This window comes from Zootoca vivipara, chromosome 9 (assembly GCF_965207765.1).
Source record: "Zootoca vivipara chromosome 9, rZooViv2.hap1.1, whole genome shotgun sequence".
NCBI classification, from domain to species: domain Eukaryota; kingdom Metazoa; phylum Chordata; class Lepidosauria; order Squamata; family Lacertidae; genus Zootoca; species Zootoca vivipara.
The window spans coordinates 14,039,989-14,059,762 of record NC_142592.1 but is presented as its reverse complement, the minus strand read 5'-3'; the positions used below and the strand labels follow the sequence as shown (position 1 = coordinate 14,059,762).

The 19,774-nt window shown below is 45.0% G+C and overlaps 1 protein-coding gene across 4 annotated transcripts in view; it reads left to right on the top strand.

Moving 5' to 3' along the window:
- The first annotated feature begins 3,419 nt into the window (after positions 1–3,419).
- The window catches only part of PLXNB2 (plexin B2), a 351,723-nt gene continuing 335,368 nt past the window's right edge, over positions 3,420–19,774 (top strand). Inside the window, exon 1 of one of the 4 annotated variants that reach the window (XM_035128378.3) lies at positions 3,420–4,133. The gene's annotated coding sequence lies outside the window, so the exon portion shown is untranslated. Of the gene's footprint in view, positions 4,682–19,774 lie in introns of all 4 variants that reach the window. The other 3 variants (XM_088676784.1, XM_088676785.1, XM_035128380.3) reach the window with 3 other exon arrangements.

The following is a 19,774-nucleotide window of genomic DNA, read 5'->3' as shown; positions in this document are numbered from 1 at the left end:
TGTCTTGTGATCGATCATGCGGGGCGGGGCATGTCTGTCTCTCCCCCCCCCGCCCCTCCCCAAAAATTTATTTAAGTTGGCACCCCTGGGCGGGTGGTGGAATAGGAAACCATAGGTTGGACAAAGGGGATGGGAGCAGAACAAAAGGACTTGGAAGCCGAAGAAAGGCGTTCTCTTTTACAAAGTCATCAACTCGTGTTGAGCATAGCTGCCAAGTTTCCCCTTTTCTCGCGAGGAAGCCTATTCAGCATAAGGGAAAATCCCTGTAAAAAAGGGATAACTTGGCAGCTATGGTGTTGAGAACTGTTGTAGTCTTGGAAAGACCCTGGAGAGCCACTGCCAGTCAGAGTGGGCAGTACCAGTCCAGAGGGACATGGCTTAAGGCTCTTCTGTATTTATGGCCGTTTTGCCTCTCCAGTTGCCATTCTGTTCTCCCCACCAATCTGAGTCTGTTTACTTCCTCCTCCTATTACTCCAATATCCCTATGCTAACAGTTTTGGCTATTCCTTTTAGCCATTTCCTCCTATGGGATAACATGGAAAACATGTCACCATGGTTTATGTCACCAACTGCATCATCATCATCATCATCATCATCATTATTATTATATATTTATACTGCACCCATCTAGCTGGGTTTCCCCAGTCACTCTGGGCGGCTCCCAACAGAATATTAAAAACATGATAAAACATCAAACATTAAAAACTTCCCTCAACAGGGCTGCCTTCAGGTGTCTTCTAAGAGTCAGATAGTTGTTTATTTCCTTGACATCTGGTGGGAGGGCATTCCACAAGGTGGGCGCCACTACCAAGAAGGCCCTCGGCTTGGTTCCCTTGGTTCTTGCAGTGAGGGAACTGCCAGAAGGCCCTTGGAGCTGGACTTCAGTCTCCAGGCTGAACGATGGGGGTGGAGACACTCCTTCAGGTATACTGAGCCGAGGCCATTTAGGGCTTTAAACGTAAGCCCCAGGACTTTGAATTGTGCTCGGAAATGTACTGGGAGCCAATGCTATACCGCTGTTCTATGGTCTCGGCGGCCACTCCCAGTCACCAGTCTAGCTGTTGCATTCTGGATTAGTTGCAGTTTCTGGGTCACCTTCAAAGGTGCATTGCAATAATCCAAAGCGGGAGATAACTAGTTCATGCACCACTCTGGCAAGACAGTCTGTGGGCAGATAAGGTCTCAGCTGGTGTACCAAATGGAGCTACATATAACAGGGATTTGTGGCTCCCAGGGCCCTACCAATTCTCTCACCCTGGGAACCCCCAGATAGCTGTGTTTTGACCGCCTTTCATGTTGGTGCCCTTCATACCAGTCACATCGGTCTCTGCTCTTCATTAGGGTACTTGATTCACCGCTTCTCTTTTGGTATACGTTGCAGGCAGCGTTGGCTCTTTTGGTATATATGTTGCAGGCAGCGTTGGCTTGTAGGGGCAAGAGGCAATTGGCAAGTCAAACTGCATTAACGCTGATGTAATGCAGGAGCTATTTTGTGAGCTGCAATCTCCTCACCAACCACAAAGTCACCAGGAGGCCTTAAACAAGCTGGTATTTGCCTGTTTGCCAGATTCCCAGCCCTCACCCCATTCCCCCAATTGGCAGAATTGGTTTAATGTATGACCTAGTCTTAAGAGGGCTGTAGTATGAATTACAGAGCTGATTTATGGGAAGTAGCCTGAACACTTGAAATGTGCTACATTTGCTATCTAAGTATAATGATTACAGGCTAGCAACCTCCACCCATAGTTGAGAAAATAGGTACTCTGCCCATGAAATGTGTGTCTACATTAAACAGATGTTAAAAAAAATGTAAAGCTGCAACCATTTGATAGTTCAATACTATGCACACTTGGAAATAACTGCCACTTAATTCACTGGGACTTGTTTCAAAGTAAGTGCTCATTAGACCACAATACTTGGAATCACAAAGTTGAAAGGTACCCCTGGGGTCATCTAGTCCATCCCCCTACAATGCAAGACTCTTGCCAAATGTGAGTCTTGAACCCTATGACCCTGAGATTAAGAGCCTAATGCTCTACCGAAAAAGTGAACTAAGAAGTGGAAGGAGTAAGTTCCATTATTAGTTGGGCAGGCTTCTGAGTGCATGGCTTTCAAGTACAGGGGGGAAAAATTGAGTAAATTGTGTATAATGTCTTAGGATACAAATTGAGGTTTATCTCTTCCAAGACTTGCTTCCAGACTTCAAAGTTATCTGAGGGAAAAGGTACCTGCACAGCTTCCTAGGGCTTACTCTGTTCCACACACCCAAGACTAAAACTATTGGTCCTCTTCTTTTTGCATTGCAAACACATCACATCTTAATTTGTGTTCAGGGATCTGTAACCTGTCCCTTAACACGTTTGCTCAGAAGTAAGTCTTACTTCCAAAGCGCAAGGCATCAGGTTTGCATCATATAGCTCAGCTTACATTTCAGTGGACAGGGTCATAAAAGGATCTGTGATGATTCATGCTAATGGGGACCATTAAAAAACCCCACAGAAATAAAAGGCTTGTTTGGAGCCTTATGAAAGGGTGCAGGATTGCTTAACAGATAAGGTTTATGCTAAGCCACTGAGGTGTATTTGTACAGTGTACTTCTCAAACCAGGATTCAAACACCTATTCAGGGGGACAAGAATCTCCCAGTCACCCTCACTGGTTTCTTCATCCTCATATGTCCCACTCAGAAGTCCTTAGAGCAAATTCAAAACGAGATACATTTCACAGAGCCTCCAAGTGTCCCTATTTTCCAGGAACAGTACCGGATTTACCGAAGTCATCCTGGTTTCTGATCTGATCCTGGAATGTCCCACTTTTCCTTAGAGAAATGTTGGAGAGTATGGATATATGCGACCCCTAAACCAAGATTAGCCAAGACACAACGACACAACGTTTAGAAGACATCTGAAGGCAGCCCTGTATAGGAAAGTTTTAAAAATGTTTTATTATGCTTTTAGATAATGTTGTAAACCTCCCAGAGTGGCTGGGGCAACCCAATCAGATGGACAGGGTCTAAATAACAAAGTTATTCTTCGTAACACTCCCGTCCCTATTGCGCTCTTAATTTTCAACTAAGAAATGTCGGAGGAGGGTATGATTTCACTGCCTACAGGGATTCCCCAAATAAAAACTTCTCTGCACATGCTCAGAGACACTCTCCCTAGCTTACATGTGGGGGGAGAGAGAGAGAGAGAACTCAGGTCTAAGGCATGGTGGGAGACGCAATCCCCGCTGCTGCGCTGCGTGTCCAAGGTCCCGAAACGAGGAACCGGAGCCGAGCCGTGGCGCCCGCCGCCCGAATCTCGCCCCGAGTCCCCCCCCCACACTTCTCGGCCAGTCACGTCAGCAAGCCAATCCCCCTCCGCTCCCCGGGAAGCCTGAGCGGCTGCCGGATAAGCAAACAACGGGGAGAGGCGCGTCGGAGAGAGAGACCCCCCTCGCCAGGAGCGCGCGGGAGGCTTCCCTCCTTCGCGCGCACTGAGGGGGAAAAGCAGGCGGCGGCGGGCTGGAGGGCGGGCCGAGAGCCTCTCTCTCCTCCCCGGACTGGTTCCCTGCCCTGCATTTATTCTCCTTTCCCTCCTCCTCCTCCTCCTCCTCCTCCTCGCCTCCCAGTTTCCTGTCTGGCTTTGTGCTCGCGACGGATATGTGCAGCGCCCACAGGTGTGTCTCGTCCGCGCCGCTTTTGCCGGGCTAGGAGCGCGAGAGAGGCGGGCGCTGAGGCGCGTCATGTGATGCGCTCCGGCTCTCTCGGGCGGCGGAGTAGTGCCTCCTCCTCCTCCCCCCCTCGCGCTCCTTCTCCGCCTTTCCTCGGCTCGGGAAGCTGCTTGCTGCCGCCGCCGCCGCCGCGGCTCTCGCGCTGATTTGTGGAGGCTGCTGCTGAGGCGGCGCCTCCGCCCTCCTTCCTTTCCCTCAGAATATGGACAGCAGTCCGCCGGCCCAACCGCTGGCTGCTGCGGGTCGTGCGCGCTGCCTCGGGGGGCTGCTGGGCTGAGGCGCGGCCACTTTGGGAGAGAGGAGGCGGCGGAGGCAGCAGCAATAGCTCCAGAGCCGCGCGCGCACAAAGGCGCCGCCGCCACCACAGACCAGCAGCGTCTTTCTCCGTCTTCTCCTCCGTCTGCCGCCTTCCAACTTGGGTAAGTTTCGCGCGCCCCCCGCCGCCGCCTCACCAGAGCTCTCCCTGTTGGCGAAGGGGCGGCTCCACCTGTTGAAAGCCTCGAAACCCCTCCCGGGGAATGCTGATTTGCTCAGCCAGTAAGCCAGGCAACCCAAGCAACCTCTCGGGGAGGTTTTTCCCCCTTCCTTCCTTCCCCTGTCGCTGCTTCTTCCATTCACTGGGCGGCCGCCACTTCGGTGGCTCTTTCGGCGCGTCGAGGAAGTTGCCAGAGCCGCCGCCGCCGCGATCCCGCCTGGAAGCAGCCGCCCGAGCTGCGATGAGGCCCGGGAGGAAGGGGAAAGTGGACCTCATTGCCCTGGTGGGTTTAATTCGAGTTAGCTGCTGCTGCGTCTTCTTTCTTTCTTTCTTTAAAAAATAATTGCTCGTCCTGCCTTGTTCGAGCAGCAGATGGTTCCCATTAAGAGCAAAACCTTGGCTCTTTCCGCTCAACGATGTGGCTGTGGACTTTGATAGCGCTGCGAGGCTTTTACGAAACGTGAAACTTTCCCAAGGACTAGCTGCTGGCGGGTGAGCTGCGATGGCTGCTTTTCTATCCGATTGCGTTTGTAAACCTTTTTTCTTTTCTTTTTTACATGACCAGGGAGAGGAAGCTTTTTAGATCCCTGTCAAAGGTGTGTGTGTGTGTCGGGGGGGGGGAGGAGAGAGACCATCTTATTCAGAGTCTGAGTGAATGTGCGAGCGGCTTCTCCGCCTTCCCTTTTAGCACCAGGCTTCTGGAACACCGAGCTGGATTTTAGAGTGCGTTATTATCCTCTGGAGTTTCGTAATCGCCGCTCCACCATTCAGATAATTAAAACCCATTCACTCACATCCCATTCATTCTTGTTCGGCTGCGTGTGGCTAGGCATTGGTGGTTTCAATGACAATTTTTGACCCTTGGCTCTTGAGATCCCTTGTCTCGGTTTCAGATCTTGATTTGGGGGGGTTGAAGGAAGGCAGGTCCAGTTTCGTCTTGTCACGGGCAGAAATGGTTCGAAACTTTCATAAAGCAGCTCTTTGCCAACTGTAGGCAAAACTGGGCAAACAGAGAGCGCTTTGCGTGTTTTGTGACTCACTCGGGTTTATTTGCTTTGGAGCTGCACAGCATTGTCTTTGGGGACTATGATCCCAGTGGGACTGTCCGTTCTCACGCATGGCACTGTGGCCTTTCCAGTTTCTGTGTGCAATAAGGTACCTGGCTCATCTCTTTCTCAATTTATAAACTGGAATACAGGACACACACCCAAAAGGACCACACACACAAGCATGGCTCTCTGAGATAGTGGACTCAGATTCATTTGTCATTTTTAAATCTAGCAGGATAGAAAGGCTCTCTCTCTTTAATGTCTCTCCATCTTTGAAGTTCAGCTGGCTTGGGGATGAGGCTGTTTTTAGTTACACTCCACCAAAGGAAAGATTCCTAATCTATGCTAACCAGTGCTCACCTGTTGTATCTGGTCCTATTCAGAACATTTTGTGTGTGTGTTGCTACAACCTAGAATGTACAGTTGGAGAGAGCTTGATGTCTGCTTGCATTCTGGTAAAAGAGAACCGTTCTCTCTGTCTCGGAGGACATTGAGAGAAGATTGTTGCAGTAACAAAAGCCAGCATTTTGCAGTGTTTAGATATGTAGGATGTATACATACCAGCACCTTGTTGCATGTGTGCATCCCAGCCATAGTCATGTTTGGTGAAAAGTATGTCCTGCTGAGCTCATTCTCCCCCTTTGATTCCCTCCCAAGGATTATAACTGTAACCTCTTGTTTTGCTTCATTTTTTATCTTTACGAGTTTACTATTTATAGGTGCTTCCTCCTCCTCCCTGAATAATACCGAGGATTTATACTTGTTTTGTTCCTTTTTAAAATCTTTGTGTGTTTCTTATTCATAGATGCTTCCTCCTTCCAGGTTTTTTCCTGGTATATTTCCTAATGTAGAATGTGCACAGTGGCGTCAACCTCCCCAAAGAAGCTAGTGGCTTGGCATCTTTAGTATTGTCACATGCTGTGATGTAGGAGAAAGGAGAAATTTAGTGAGTGGGTAAAAATGGTGAATGTTGATACAATGGCCCAACAACTCCAGCATAAAGAGAAGGGTGGGGTAGGGCTCCGATAATGGCGAGAGGATGGTGAGCATTGCCTATTTTGACTTCTTACCTGGACAATAATGGGACAATGTGTACCCCTTTGGTGAGATAGACTTTTTTGGGGAGGGAAGAGGACCAAAAACTCAGGATTTAGAATACTAAACAGTAACCGGTTATGGGATCATCTGCACCACTATTCTGTGCAACCCCCCCCCCCCCCAAGAACTACATGGGGAAAGAGAGTTTAAATTGTATCCAGTGATACACTCGGTTTATTGATACACAATGTTTAAATCTGAAAATATTATCCCTGTAAAGAAAACAATGTTACAAATGTTGAAGCGGGGGGGGGGGAAAATGGCAACATAAAGGAAAAAGCCATACAGTACTGAGATACAGTATTTAGAAAACAACACTGTTTAAAAGTAGCATTGTAATTTCATTGTCAAAGCAATAAATTAGAGTAATTTGAATTTAGAGGAAGTAATATGTAGATGATCCATAATCCTAACTAAGGCAAAATGTAACCGGGAACCCACGCTTTCAGACATGCCATTGCTCATTCCAGTATATTCTTCAAAACAATTAAACAGATGGTTCCACATCTGCTTTGACATGTGTTGCTATCTTACTTCTTAATAAGGTAAAATATGATATACATATTAACACCCAAGATGTCAACGCTTCATGTTGTCAGTCACTGTGATTCATCAAAAAGTTGCAAGAAACTTAACACAGAGTTAAACTTTTCGATTATTGACATCCATTTTGGTCCATTCCAATGTTTGCTGAAGTTGGTAGCTCCTTGGGCCTAGCAGGGGTCAGACTAACAGCAACTTCACCACCAATTAAATTATATTGCTCTGTTATCCTAGATGTCTATCGCTCTGCAGGAGGGCTCAATGTACCTGGGTGGATGAAAAACATTCTTGTGTTGCAGAGTGAGATTGAGAGATCTGAGTATGCCATCATTTTCTAACTACTGAGTAGCGATAGATATGCTTGTTGATATAGAAATATGGAACACGGGGTATTGATTCCAGAGAAACAAATAGTGGAGGGTTTATAGACACTTATTTTTCAGCAGAAATTCTTCTGAAGCTTCAGTTAACCATAACCAAAGACAGAATGGCATGGATTTTATTTCACATCAAATGTTACTCTTAGAACTAAGTGACAGAGCAAACATGCCAGGAAAAGAAAGAACAGCTAGCAGACAAAGCAAAAAAACACCAGATCAAGGAGGCCCAGAGGTCTCCCTGATGAGCCAGGTGGCGCCTGTGGGATCACATAGCAGGTTTTCCTAAAAACGGCATTCCATAAAACTTGCATTGGCTCATTGAACATCACTTGGCAGGGGCTTCTGGAGCAATGCCTAAGGTAGAATTTTTTTGGGGAGGGGAGGGAGGCAGTCCTTCAGGTATTTACCCCCAAACGATGTAGGGTTTTAAAGGTAGCCAAATTGAAGTTAAATGGGCAGTCAGAATTGAATGGGCCATCAGCACACAGCATACAGAACTGAAGAAATATGGACCATTTGCTTAGGTGCTACTTAACACACCTGACACATGGGTGGTGCTGTCGTCTAAACCCTGAGCCTCTAGGGCAGGCACCCCCAAACTTTGGCCCTGTTTTGGACTACAATTCCCATCATCCCTGACCACTGGTCCTCTTAGCTAGGGATCATGGGAGTTGTAGGCCAAAACATCTGGAGGACCGCAGTTTGGGGATGCCTGCTCTAGGGCTTGCTGATGAGAATGTTGGTTTGAATCCCCGTGAGGGGGTGAGCTCCTGTTGCTCTGTCCCAGCTCCTGCCAACCTAGCAGTTTGAAAGCATGCCAGTGCGAGTAGATAAATAGGTACCGCTGTGGCGGGAAGGTAAACAGTGTTTCCGTGCACTCTGGTTTCCATCACAGTGTACTGTTGCACCAGAAGCAGTTTAGTCCTGCTGGCCACATGACCTGGAAAGCTGTCTGTGGACAAACGCCTGCTCCCTCGGCCTAAAAAGCGAGACCAGCGCCACAGCCCCATAGCTGCATTTGACTGGACTTAACTGTCCATGGGTCCTTTACCTTTTTACCTTCTACACCTGGCAGTAGCATCTTGCACAAGTGTTCTTCAAGACCATCCCCGTGTAATCAAGAGGTGCAAATGACAGTTGCCAAATCTAATGGATTTTATCCTATGTATCAAATCTACCCTGCGCTCTGCTGCCCTTAGGGTTATTCTGTTCTTGCAATTTGCAACGACAAAGTAATGTAACTAAAAACAATGCAACCTTTCCCCTTTCAACCTACAGGCAGCTGCTGTGTTTCTTATAATTGAACTGAGAAATTTTCCCGTTGCTTTGCACTGGCTTCAGCCAGGAAGTTCTAGATAAATAGCAGTCGCCACAAGCTTTGAGTGCTGGTCAGGTGAGCATTAAGACAGTTGTGGGCATATTTGCAGGATCTACTTTTATTTCACTACCGTATATTGCTATATAGTGCTGTCACTGCTTGAAGAGGCACACACTTTCACTTAGGTGAATAGAATCATAGAATCATAGAATAGCAGAGTTGGATGGGACTCTGAGGATCATCGAGTCCAAACCCCTGCAATGCAGGAATATGCAGGTGTCCCATATGGGGATTGAACCTGCACACTTGGTGTCCTAACCAACTGAGCTATCCAGACCCTCTAGAATATGCAGATTTTGTTAAGAGTAACTGTAGCTGATAGATTCCTTTTGCTGTATTGATTGTTTTTTAATTATGGTCTTAAGGTGATTATGCTTTGTTGTTTTAATGTATATGCTTATAAACAGGCCTGGGATCTTAACCGATGGTGGGTGATTTAAAAATGGAGTAGATAATAATAGGAGGAAAAACAGAAGCTCGTGATCCACTGACTGGAGTTGGCTGCAAAATAGTTTGTGTGAAATGCAGAGCCTGATGTAAAATGATGCGTCAGAGGATGGAACCAAATTTCTACAGTGTTCCATGAGCTGTACACTGGGATAACCAGTACAGTGGTACCTCTACTTATGAACGACTCTACTTACGAAATTTTCGACCTTTGAACGAAAAAAATTGGCGCACACATACGATTTTTTCCGACATCCGAAGGAAAATCGCGACCGGTTTTAGGTAGAATTTTTTTTAGGCCCTCGCCACTGCTGGCCTCCTGCCAGCCTCCCGCCACGCACGCTACCTGCCGATCCAGCCCTATGGCCGGATCAGGCCCTCGCCACAGCCGCTGGCCTCCCGCCGCCTGCACTTCCTGCCGATCCGGGCTCTATGGCCAGATCGGGCCCTTGCTGCCTCCGCCGCCGGCCTCCTGGCACCCACGCTTCCTGCCGATCCAGCCCTATGTCCGGATTGGGCCCTCGCTGCCTCCACCACCACCGCCGCCAGCCTCCCGCCTTATGGCCGGATCGGGCCCTCGCCACCTCCGCCTCTCAGCCGGCCTCCTGCAGCCCCGCGCTCGCTGCCCCTCCCGGGCTTCCTGCCTGCCTTTAAAGTGTATTTTTTTTAAGGCCCCGGAACGAATTAATCCATTTCCAATGCATTCCTATGGGAAACATTGTTTCTACTTACGAATGTTTCAACATACGAATGTGTCTTTGGAATGGTATTTATGAGTTTGCAACCACATTTGAGTTACTATGGAACAGAGATTCCAGCAGCCTCATTTAGGTGTTACAAAGAAGGATGGTGGGCTTTGGCTATTTCTCTTGCTAACTGAGAGCTAAAAAAAACCCCTTGCCAATCTACTGCAAATCATCCAGTGATCTGCTAATAGATTGAAATGTACCATCTGCCCAACCCTCTATTAGAAGGTTGGCATGAACAAAAATCTAGAGTTCCTGAAGAAGTGAATGCTATTTAAGTTGCATGTTTTGCTCAGTATTAAGCAAACAAGGAACTAAAACCTTATGCAATCTGTTGGTTTTATTTCCTCTTTGTTGTATGAGAGAACCACAATAACTCAGTATTATGGGGCTGATGTGATTTCAGTACATCGTCAGTGCAGCAAAGAAAAAGTACTGCTTATAAGTGTACCCTTGACAAACATTAAAAAGTAGGATGCCAGGCAGACTTGTCTGAAAATTTAACAGCTGACCATGTTGACATTCATAGAAATAGTATTTTTGACTGGGCCTTATGGTTTGTGTATATTTAAATAGTTTTCTGGCACTGTATGCAGCTTCGTGGTCCTACAATGGTTGCAGGAAGATTAAATGAATGTCTTCTCATTCTGTTGTACTTGGTCGAATTTTCCTGTACGCAATGTGCAGAATAATCTTTATGGTTTTTTAAAGTAGTTACTGAATGTGCCCTCCTTGCTTCTAGTGTAGGATTTGAATTTTAGAAAACAAGGAGAGGCAATTGGGAAATGTGTTCAGTTTAAAAACGGATCAACCAATTCCAATGAGCCTTAAATGTGAGTTGTTCCCCACACCTTCAAGGATCTCAGTGATAGTGAGCTGCTGAAGGTTTGCACTTTAACTTTCACCATTGGCTGTTTTGCCTATTTTTGGTTCTCTAGACCCACAGCGGTCTGTGGTGGCGCTGTGGGTTAAACCACTGAGCCTAGGGGCTTGCTGTTCAGAAGGTCGGCGGTTCGAATCTCTGTGATGGGGTGAGCTCCCGTTGCTTGGTCCCAGCTCCTGCCAACCTAGCAGTTCGAAAGCACATCAAAATGCAAGTAGATAAATAGGAACCGCTATAGCAGGAAGGTAAACGACATTTCCATGTGCTGCTCTGGTTTGCCAGAAGCGGCTTTGTCATGCTGGCCACATGACCTGGAAGCTGTACGCCGGCTCCCTCGGCCAATAATGCGAGATGAGCGCGCAACCCCAGAGTCGGTCACGACTGGACCTAATGGTCAGGGGTCCCTTTCCCCTTTACCTAGACCCACAGCTACACTCCATTGCACACACTCAAGGACTGTGTAGGCCTGCTAAACTCTTTGCTAGCAAGAAGCCAAAGAGGAAGAAGCCAAAGAGGTAGTATTGAGCTTTCTGTCTCGCATGGTGATTCTTAGTTCAAGCTCTGGTAGAAGAGATAGTGAATACAGTTTGGCTCAAGTGGTCTCTCCACCCATGCAGACGACGTGGGAGTGGGCAGCTGTTTGGAAACTGCAGCTGTTGTCACTGACTATCTCAACATGTACCAGTGCTTGAGTCACCCTCCTTGCTTTCTATTACTGTAGAAGGGGATTTGTGCAAGTGAGGTCTATAGTATCTTGAACTTGGAACGATTTCAGAAAGTTTCCAAACATACTTTGAAATGTAAGTTCCTATAATGCTTCAGGAATTTGGATGAAATAACTCGCAGCAACTTGTTGAAACCTGTTTGGATCCTTGCCTTGTGTGGGAGTACAGGCAAACATTCGTACCTCCTAGTTTGGGGAGGTGGAAATGGAGGGCAGGTTGATGTCATAACATGAAATAAGTCTTAATTCAGTGAACCTATCATTGAAATACCTGGCAACTCAAAGGAGCAGTACAGTATGATAACACTTACCTTCCTGATTTCTGAAATCTTCAGCTAATTTTTTAAGAACAGGATTTACGCCATGAAGTTCTGTAACACTTGGAGTGCTGCCAGAAAGTGGTTGCTGCTACACTGAACAAATATTAATAGCAGTGATTTTATGCTTGCCATTCTCCTAGTTATTCTTCCATTCTCCAAGCAGAATACAGCTCCCCATATGTTATGCAAATTCACCGCAGAATTACACAGTTACCATATTTAAGACTTGATCATAACTCATGACTTCAGTGTCCAGGTTGTAGATTTTCATCATGGGAAAATCCTTGCAAAATTAAACTACACACACACACAATCACACACACACAGTGTTAGAAACTCAGATATAACCTAGGCACCAAACGACCCCTTAAACCAGGGTGAACAGTTGCCAAAACAGAATGCCTAGTTGCCATTTTTGGGCCAGACACCCTGAAAGTTGTATTTTTCAATATGACATTTTGGTTCCTGGAATTCACCCTGATTGTGCGGATAAAATATAATGGATAGAATTCCACAGGATGTGTTGCTGTTGTGTGAAAAGAGTCAAGATTCAAGGATCCCCAGGCATGCACCTCTAGATGGTGGAGATGTCAGGCGCCATCTGGACACCTGGGCATCTTCACTTGGTTGCCAAGTGGCTGACAGCAGGGTACAAAATGCACCTGGTGAATTTTGAACGCTGCACACACACATAGACACCTCTGGGATGTTTGCAAGTTAAGTTATACTCAGAGTAGACCAATTGAAATGAATGGTCCTCAGTGAATTGTGTCCCATTATTTCCAGTGGGTCTGCTCTGCGTAGGACCAATGTTGGATGCAGCCATTTATTTTAAATTAGTCCTGGAAGTGCCAGAGGGGTGCTTTCTTTATGACATGAGCAGCACTGTAGTGCAGCTCCTTCCAGTTCTCTGAAGATAACATCAGAAGCCACAGGCTACAAGAAAGAGTGTTCCACGTCTCTTGTCACACTTGCTTCTGTTTCTAGTACCAGCAGGATGTGTTCCCATGTTTGAAGGTAATGTGGAGAGAGGATCCCGGAGTAAACGGAGATCCTTTGTGTTCATTGTGTTGTTGACTAATACCAACCATTTAACAGAATGAAGAAACTGGTGAAATCATTTTATACTGTTTTACAACCGACAGAAAATTAGTTCAATGAAAGGAAATCAATGGAGGGCTAGGTTTTGTATGAGTGGCAGGCTCTTATACAGTGGAACCTTGGTTTACGAACACCTCGGTTTACGAATTTTTGGTTTACGAACGGCGCGGACCCATCTGGAACTGATTAATTCACATTCCATAACTTTCAATGGGAAAGTTCGCTTCAGTTTATGAACAGACTTCCGGAACCAATTACACCCATGCTTCGGGTTAAGTACGCTTCAGGTTGAGTACTCCGCGGACCCGTCTGGAATGGATTAATCCACTTTCCATTACTTTCAATGGGAAAGTTCACTTCAGTTTATGAACGCTTCAGTTTAAGTACTCCGCGGACCGTCTGGAACGGATTAATCCACTTTCCATTACTTTCAATGGGAAAGTTCACTTCAGTTTATGAATGCTTCAGTTTATGAACAGACTTCCAGAACCAATTGTGTTCATAAACCGAGCTACCACTGTAGTTGAACATGTAGAGATTGTGAAGAACCATTATCCACCTCTCTCTTTGCAGGCCATAGTGTGCCATAAGCAAAGTACTGCAGAAAGGTTGCCTGGAAAAAACAACCAACCACTGGATAACTCAAATCAAGAAGGCAAGAGACACTGTACAGGAAAAGGCAAAGAATGAAAGTAACATGTCTGTTGCACTTGCCCCATTATGAAAATTGCTGAAATGGTGTGATGCAGCCTATGCTACCTCTTATTTTTATATCTGAATGGAAAGAAAACTGGAGTGTTACTTAGTACAGGCTATTGCCCTCCCACGTGCTAGGGGGGTCCTGCAGTGTTTTGTTTTATGTATCTGCTTGGGGGGAATCATTTGGGGTGTGTTTTAGCAGCCCTTGGATAACTGCACATACTGGAACACTTAATTAAAGCAGATAAGTATTATCAAAGATTATTATGCAAAGTCTAACATGGTTCCAACTTGGATTTTACAAAAATGAATAAATCAATGCAGATTATATCGAAATCAATAATGTGTGTTTTAAGAATTTAAAATTGGATTTTAAGTGCCTTGCTCTATACTCTCTGGAGGAAATGCTAGGCTGACCTGAATTAAAAATCTATCTCTTGAACAACAGATAATACTTAGCTAGCTACTTGCTTTTCCTTGTGACCATGTTTTTATTATTGAAGGAGTTCATTTAACACAGTTCAAGTTATAATTCTATATGCACTTACTTTGGAGGAGAAAATGTTACAGCAGCCCTTTCCTGAAAAACAGTCAGTTAACATCCCCAAAGTCTGTTGGAACAAGAAAGGATATGAGGCTTACTACCCATATTTGACACATTTTGGTGCAGAAATACCACCACAGCCGGGTTGTGACTTCTATGTTAGGAAGCAGCGGGATAGCACTTGCGTTGTACACAGAAGTTCCTGGGTTCAATTCCACTGAGCTTTACAAGACAAAAAAATTGATAGCGGCTAATGTAAACTCCTTGAGACACCAGCCAGATGTATATTGTCGTCTATACTAAAGGCATCTGAGAGATTCAACAATATCTAAAGATGTAACAGCATTTATTATCTGCTATGAGTGTCCCTGTGGTGAGGCCATTAAAACAATGGATATATTTTTTTGGTCATACTATACTTTTAACTTAGCCAAGGAATTAGAGTTCAAATAGATAGAAGATAATCTTTGTCTATGTCTATCCATGTGAACCCAGAGCCTTGTAAGCAAACTCTAATCCCTTGGCTAAGTTAAAAGTTGAGATAAAAAAGGTGTTTGCCTGACCCCCCCCCCCAAAAAAAGAAATCAAATATGGTACCAGGCAAAGGCTTCTGAGGAGGGCATTCCAAGGTTGGGTCACCACCACCAAAAAAAAGTTCCTTTCCTCAGGAAATCTCAGAGTCATAAATCTCAAAGGAGAGCACTTTGAATTAGGTCCAGAAACAGGCTGGGAGCTGGTATGCCAGTTAAACATTCATAATGTTCCAGGAAGGCACTGGGCTAGTGTATGCATAACAAAGCCTTGCAGCTATATTTTGAAATAAAGTTTCTGGGCCATTTTCAAAGGTAGCCCCTTGCGTAGCATACTGCAGTAGTCAGATCTGAGGGAGTTTGCCTACCCTCAACAAACGAATTGATCATTTGGTCTGAAAGGCCATTTAGTTCACCCTTGCTAGACTCCTTGGCTAGATAGTTCTGCTTGTTTCTCCTTTGCCCCCAGTGTTCAAACTCTTAAGAATATTAGGGGGGGGCAGGCAGGGGAAGGACTAGACCATGTGAAAAATGAACATAATACTTTAGCTGCAGTTCATTCATAAAAAAAAGTGTGCCTAGGCATTCCATTGTTGCACCCGTAACCTTGGTTTAAGGTCCTAGCTTTTATATCTCAGTTTATAACACTGCTTTGCCCACTAATATTCATCTGGTGCACTCTGCTGCCAAAGTATTTGCCTCTCTCCTCTGCTTGGAGCATTTCACTTTGCTTCTCAAATCCTTTCACTAGGTTCCTGTTTTGCATAACAGAACTTCCCATGTCCTTGTCCCCCAGTATCTGTCATACCTGTTATTTGTAAAGCTAAATGTGTGTGTATATATATATATGTAATGTGGTATACATCAGTTACAAACAGTTGCTGTATATAATAGTACAACTTCAAGCATCCTCTCCCCACCTTCAAGAGGAGGCTCATCAATGAGGTTCAAGCAATTGCTACAAGCAGTTGTTTATCACACTGCCATTAAATACACTACATTTTTTCTGGAGTCTGGCTGACTAATGCAAAATGGAGTCCTTGAGACTCACCTCTCCTGTAATTGAAAACTTTTCCAGAGTGGGTATTCGTTGCCAATCCAGTTGGATTATTATCCGCATCGTGATGATTCTTGGCTTGAGGAACTCCTGGGTCTTTTTAGTAGTGCAGATGGCTAGGGCAGTCCAGTCAAGACTTCTGAGAATTGCTCTGGTGGTTATACTGGCTTGCAGCTTTCCTGACTTCATGCTGGGAAGCTAACTCCTTTAGCTTGCTCTCTAAATGTCTCATAACAAACAGGTTCTCATTGCAAATGTCCCTGGCTTTTTTTTTTGCAGAAGCCAATATCTTGTACTGCGATCATAATTGCATTATGTTACTGCCATTTTATTAAAAACATGCTTTGAATAACACATGTTTTATGGATTTATGTGAGAGCTGATGCTGTCATGCACTGCTGGATTTTCTATGTGAGCAGCCAAAGAAGAGCATTCTCATTTCTTAAATAATTTCCTACGATTTAATCTGATGATCAGCAAACTGTTCTTTGGACTGCAAATATGTTGAGGGTCTTACAGCTTTATGAAGTTCCTCTTGATCGTTTTAATTTGAGGGGAGAATGAACCACAGCTTGGGGTGCCTCTTCTCTCTTGCTAAGCCCCTCCCAAAGCCCACTGACTTTAGTAGGAGCAGTGACAGAAAGAAGGGGGGAAGGGCAGTACTGGGGTGGAGAGAAGGATTTTGATATCGCTGCTCATAATGCATTTGGTGGTCCAACATAGTCCTGGGCAGTGTGAGAAACTCAAATATATAAGCTAATTGCCAAATGGCAACTTAAACCTAGGTTATGGTTGCCACAAATAAATGTCTATGGGCCTTTCTTTTAATCAGTGAACTAGTAATAGTAGTCACCATCATCATCATCATTAATTTTCATTTCTATACCATTTTATCTTTTGAAGAAAAAAAAATCTCAAACATCAAATCAAACTGGAATAAAACAAAATCAAGCTTCAAGGAAAATATTTCAGGCAGCGCCATCTTAAGCGCCCCTGTCGCCATGGTGCACCGGATCTCTCCGGCGCCCTTCCGCCCCGTTTCCCAGCGCGGTGTGCGGGTGGGCGCGGTGCTGCTGCGCGGCGGGCGGGCCGACACAGCGCGATCTCTCCGGCGCCCTCCCGCCCCGTTTCCCAGCGCGGTAGGCAGGTGGGCGCCGCTGCGCAGCGGGCCAGCGGACCGGCCGGCCAGCGGGCGGGCGCAGCTCGCGGCGCCCTCCTGGCGGGCCGCCGCCATGGTGCCCTGCGCCACCGGGGGTCTACGATGAGCCGGCCCTGATTTCAGGTCCCTCTCTAACTGATATTTCCCCATATTTATTTACCTACTTAATTTGTAGAGCTTTCCCATAGCAGAAGTGCTTTAGGGAGCCAGTGTGAAGTAGTGGTTAGAGTGTTGGACTAGGACCTGGGAGCTGAGAGTTCAAATTCCCCACTCAGTCAGGAAGCTCATGGGATAACCTTGGACCAATCACAGCCTCTTAACCTACCTCACAGGATCGTTTAGGGATTAACTGGGTGTGTGTGTGAACCGTGTACTCCTTGGAGAAAAAGATGGGATATAAATGTAATAAATAAACTCTTCTGTTTACCTGCTTAAGAAAGCTGGAGGGGCCAGCCAGATGGGAGATGTCTGTTGCCAACCTGGGGGGGGGTGCAATTGGACCCACACCAGTCACAAAATGTGCCTGCCGGCTGGCTAATTTCAAACACTTGGTGCACTTCAGTGTGGTTTTATTTTATTTTTGTGCATTTTATTTTGGGGGACAAGAATAGAAACTATGCTGACAATGAGAGCCAGTGTGGTGTAGTGGTTAAGAGTGGTAGACTCATAATCTGGGGAACCGGGTTCGAGACTCCACTCCTCCACATGCAGCTGCTGGGTGACCTTGGGCTAGTCACACTTCTCTGAAGTCTCTCAGCCCCACTCACCTCACAGAGTGTTTGTTGTGGGGGAGGAAGGGAAAGGAGAATGTTAGCCGCTTTGAGACTCCTTCGGGTAGTGATAAAGTGGGATATCAAATCCAAACTCCTCTTCTTCTTCTTCTTCTTCTTCTTCTTCTTCTTCTTCTTCTTCTTCTTCTTCTTCTTCTTCTTCTTCTTCTGGAGACAGTGGCTCCTCCTTTCCCTCAGCTGTCACTTAGCAACAGCCTTTAAAGGAGAGAGGGAAAGCAGAACTCTGCTGTGGAGACCAGTTCCATTTGGCTTCTCCTCTCTGGGTTCATTAAAGTTGGTCACCATAAAAGCTACCATGTCACTTTACGAACTGGTGCTTGAACTTGACTGCTTTCCATTTCCCCTTCTCATCCCTTTTGTGCTGCATTTCTTGTAAGCCTGTTGGTCAGAGCAGAGTTTTTTATTGATATTCTGGGAACCCTTTAGGCTAAAGGGCAGGGTTCAGAATGATTTAAATAAATAACACCTTTAGTGTGACAACAAATTAATTACACAGCCCACAGCAGACATGTGTATTAGCCTAAATCCCCCATACACAACAGGTGTTTGTCTATTATGATCTAAGTGTTTACTCAACCAATGTGAAAAAAATGGGCAGGGAGATTTTTATCTAAGCCATTTATTTTAGCTAAACCAATGGTAGAGTCCAGGAGTGTGCAAGGACTCCTCGGTTTATTTTTCCTGGCTACAACTGTGCTCTGTGTGCGTGTGTGTAGGTAACATTACCCCAGTAGCTGCTGAGCAAAAGTGGTTGTACAAACAATCCTTTTCTAGTGTTATTTAGTAAATAAATATTATGTGTGACTCAGCCCACAAAGTTTTATAGAATTGTTTCCTTAAAAAGATTGAGATCAGAATTTGAATACTAAGTCCTTGGGTGCTTTTCTCTGCCAACAGAAGTGTGAAGTTATGTGTTTCAAAGAATCCCTCAAATGTTAATCAACACCTTTTATTTAATGAAGCTGTGTTAAAATACTGCCTTCTAATTACCACGACTTGAGAGATCAGATCTGTTTGTTTTCAATAGGAGACCAACACATACAATTTCTCTGTTAAATACATCACCAGAGGATTGTTCGCTTGCCATCTATAATGGAATTCCGCAAATTGTTAAATCCTGTCAGATATGATTGATATACTGTAGTGGTTGAATGAACTTGAGAGGGTGGAAACTTTATGCTTTGCCTATTGAATATTAAGGGAATAAGAGTCATAGCCCTACTCGTTCTATTTCCTTCTCCAGTGGGAGTGGGAAAGCACTTTAAAAAGTTTTTAATATGCATTGTGGGCCACATTAGCAGTCAAACTTATTTTCCCCTAGCGAGTTACTTAACAGCTGATGGAAGCCCCAGTTGTAATGAATGCACACCAGTTTTTTTAAAAAAACAGTGTAAATTTCAAATTCAGATAAACAATTTAAATTTCTTTTGAGCACCCCCCCCCCTCCTGAAACTACACACACATTTAATTATTTTATCTTAAAGGCTTTTATTCAAGCAGAAACTACCTTTGTAGTTAAATTGCAAAAAAAAGTTAGTAAGGTTCTACAGGAGCAGGCTTGCTCAATATTAATTGAAGGGAGAGGTAGTTGTTTCCCCCCCAAAGTCTGCATCTTTCACCTAGCTTTGCTCCTTCCGCGGGTGTAAAGTTCATGGATTTGACAATTAATAAGCTTTGCAAGTGATGTCAAGGCAAGGGAAAACATAACAATGCATGCAGTTGTTTATAAAAAATATTGTATTAGATGCTATCCCGGTGCTATTTTTTTATTACCTTATGCAACATTGAATATTTTTATAGAAGTGCAATTAATAAACACAACAGAATGTTCTTGATCCTGAATCCATTGTATTGCCAGTAAACCTCTGCTTCTATAACTATTTCCTCTTTGCAGATAAGTTAGCATATGGCCATTCATTATATGACCATTCATTGTTTGACTTTTTATTTTGTTGAATTAGATTTACACACAAGAGGATGCTGAGATGCCATTTGACTTCAGTGGGTTCTCGCTTTGTTAAAACCTTTGGTATGCACATTTTATACTTTTATTTTGAGAAAAGCTGGTATATAGGGCTAGTGATACCTGAACTGATTTAAAATGGCTTGTAAGAATGTATTTTATGTATAGTTGAT